The 3,422-nt window shown below is 45.1% G+C and overlaps 1 non-coding gene and 1 pseudogene across 1 annotated transcript; both read left to right on the top strand.

Annotated features, from left to right (window-relative positions):
• The first annotated feature begins 946 nt into the window (after positions 1-946).
• On the top strand, positions 947-1,101 carry LOC143307935 (5.8S ribosomal RNA). The gene has a single exon (XR_013064972.1). It is a non-coding gene; the product is annotated as a 5.8S ribosomal RNA (ribosomal RNA).
• A 1,731-nt stretch (positions 1,102-2,832) lies between these two features.
• Positions 2,833-3,422, top strand: part of LOC143307931 (large subunit ribosomal RNA) — a 4,530-nt pseudogene continuing 3,940 nt past the window's right edge.

Genomic DNA, 3,422 nt, shown 5'->3' with positions numbered 1-3,422 from the left:
AACCGAAAGTGAAGGATCATTAAAATTGAAATACAATATATATAAATATATAAATGTACCCGTCGTTGCGACACCCTAGTTAAATGGAAAGATATAAAAAAGAGAGAAAAGGAATACAGATGACCCGCCGTCTGATCTTTGCTAAATGATCTGGCATCACCGGAGTTTTTTTGGTCCGTGTTGCGTTCGCTCTATTCGAAATGAAACTCGCGGAGGCGAAGAATTGTTAAAAGTTTACGAAGCGTCTAGGAGTGGTTAAAACTGAGAGAGTTGAAACTACGATGTATTAGAACGAGCAACCGTCGAAACTTTGTTTTCGCGACGTTCTTTTCGTCGCTCTCGTCCCCACGCTCCTACGCTTTGGTTGTTTCTTTGCCATCCGTGTTGCGATAAAAAGATTTCTCCATTGTCCAAAAAGGACGGATCGAGATTCCTCTTTCGAGAGGGAGAGAGAGGTACTTGCGGGTAACCTGGAATCTACGAAACCCGCACCGTGGTAAGATTCGTGCGTCCGCCTGATCGATGTGTGTTGTTTACGGACCGGCTGAGAAGCGACGATAGCGAGTCTTTGAAAAACTATGTGTCCATTAGTTAGACCGATCGTCGCCGGCCGTGTGTCTGTTCGAATCTCGCAACCCACGATTCAGCGACAGGACGCGCGCTCGCATTCCTTGTGTGCGTTCGTACTTTTCAAGGTTTTTAAATGTACTTTACGCCCGACCGTCGAGAGGAGCGTGCCACTGGGCGTTTCTCCGACGGTTTCCGTCCTTGGACGCGATCGTGTCGTCAACGATCGAACAAACAAACAAATACGTTGGCGACGCCCGAATTCGCTCTCCCGCACGCGCCGGGTGGGAGAGTGATGTGGGTATCGAATGTGATGCGTGTTAATAATGAAAATAACACTCTAAAGATCTAAAGAGTTTGAAATACAAAATTTTACGATTACCCTGAACGGTGGATCACTTGGCTCGTGGGTCGATGAAGAACGCAGCTAATTGCGCGTCAACGTGTGAACTGCAGGACACATGAACATCGACATTTCGAACGCACATTGCGGTCCACGGATACAATTCCTGGACCACGCCTGGCTGAGGGTCGTTTTCTTAACAAAAGACTGCTTGCGTTTGCTTCTCGAAAAAGAGTAATTCATTTCTTTCTAAACATCTCGCCGTCGTTCAACGAAAGTAGAACGTTTCGGAGCGGGATTATCGAACGAAATTGAAAGAATGAATGAACGATAAACAAAGAAAGAGTCGCAACGTACGAGCGATAGTTGGGCAGTTCGTCGGCGTTTGTCGTGGAAACGATGTGACGAAAATCGCAACCGATACACTAAATGCAGGCCGTTAAAGGAGAGAAACAAATTTCGAAATATCTCTTCGAACTAGCGCAAGTGCGTCACGGCGCGCGAGTCGTTCGTTAAAATTTATAAACGACCGCCCGTGAAAGCACCGAGTTCTCGGAAGATAATCTATAAAGATTCTCCATCCTGCTGGAAGTTATCGGATCGGCGCGATTGTTCACTTGTAGAAATCCACGCTCCCGACGTTGCCAGAAACGATATTTACGAAAGGTGTGTCAAAAATAAACGAAAGAAGCTCTCCTATAAATTTAGAAAAAGCAAACGAGTGAAATGTTTGAGATGATAATTTGCTGAAATGCAAGCTCGAATAGCCCCAGGGTTTCGAATGATTCCCCGCGCTTTATACATCTCTCTGTTTACAAACGGTGTATAAATGAAAGATCGCTTCAGATGGGTCGTCGCTGTTTGACGCGCGATGCTGTTCCTTTTTTTTTGTCTGTCTGTGCGTTTAGCTTCGCTAAACAAGTTAAATGGTTAAAAAGCGTCGAAAAAGCGAATACACACGCGACAAGACAAATCTAACGAGTAAAGGAACGCTCCGCTCCAAGATAAAAATGGTTGTTTACAATCAATACAGCGTTTCGGTACCCCTGATCGTAGTCTGAAACTGTGTAACAAAAGAGAGGAAAGCGAATGGTGAAGGAACTTCGAAGCCTCCGTGGCGTGGCTAGAACTTGTGATAAAAGTATGTTTGCAGCAATTATGCATGCTCCCGTTAAAACAGCATTTCAATGTCTCGCATGGCTTAAAGCTCTAGGAGGCTTCAACATTTAGAATACATACGGACTACTTCGTTTGTTAAAGATAAGCGAAGACCGCGCGACCATCGCTCGGTCGTCCAGTCCTCGAAAGTTTTGTTGCGTTCCAAAGAAGAGACAAATGGGGTTTACCCTTGCGCTAAGGGGAGAAGAAGAGAAAAGCAGTTGTTAAATCTAAGAGGTGTGTGGAGTACATCGCGTGTTGGTTAAAATTGTTAAATGAAGTATACGCGAAATGTTCTCTCGCTCTTGCTTTTCCTCTTGCTTCCGTGGCGCTCGAAAAGAAGGGATGATAAATAAAGAAACCTATTCGAAATCTCTTGTGGAACAAAAAATAATACGGACGGACGTTAAAATTGAACCGAGACGAAATGGATCGTCTTGCGAGTTGTCTTCGCTTTGAAATTGTTAAAAATTGATAAAAGCAATACGACGAAGCTGCAGTCCGCAAAATGTTTGAAGCAAAAAGGAAATAACACGAAAATTATGGGAACGTCGTGTCTCAACTTTTTTTTCCCTCTTGTGCTCGTTTCATCGAACGATAAATACAAACATTTTGAAACGAGAGAGGAGGAAAAATTGAATATGCGAAAGGTTGATTCACGCACAGTTTCTCTACGTGTTTGCTTTTTTGCTTCTTTTCGTTTATTTTTTTTTTTTTTGCATCGAGCATCATTATTCACCTTTCGATGAAACCAAAGAAATTGACGACCTCAGAGTAGGCGAGATTACCCGCTGAATTTAAGCATATTATTAAGCGGAGGAAAAGAAACTAACTAGGATTTCCTTAGTAGCGGCGAGCGAACAGGAATGAGCCCAGCACTGAATCCCGCGGTACCGCCGCTGGGAAATGTAGTGTTCAGGAGGATCCGTTTATCCCGAGACATCGAATTGCGTCCAAGTCCATCTTGAATGGGGCCATTTACCCATAGAGGGTGCCAGGCCCGTAGTGACCGGTACGCGTTTCGGGAGGATCTCTCCTTAGAGTCGGGTTGCTTGAGAGTGCAGCCCTAAGTGGGTGGTAAACTCCATCTAAGGCTAAATACGACCACGAGACCGATAGCGAACAAGTACCGTGAGGGAAAGTTGAAAAGAACTTTGAAGAGAGAGTTCAAGAGTACGTGAAACCGTTCAGGGGTAAACCTGAGAAACCCAAAAGATCGAATGGGGAGATTCATCGTCAACAACGCTGGCTCCCGTTGGTGCGCGATGCCCCGGATGGACCTTCGGGTTCCATTAGCGAGGGCACACCACCTTCGGCGAATGTTCCGGCGAGGTAGTCGTGCACTTCTCCCCTA

The sequence above is a fragment of the Osmia lignaria genome, unplaced genomic scaffold (genome assembly GCF_051020975.1).
Source record: "Osmia lignaria lignaria isolate PbOS001 unplaced genomic scaffold, iyOsmLign1 scaffold0105, whole genome shotgun sequence".
NCBI lineage: Eukaryota > Metazoa > Arthropoda > Insecta > Hymenoptera > Megachilidae > Osmia > Osmia lignaria.
Note: the sequence above shows the minus strand (reverse complement) of the source record. Positions and strands in the feature narration are given on the sequence as shown.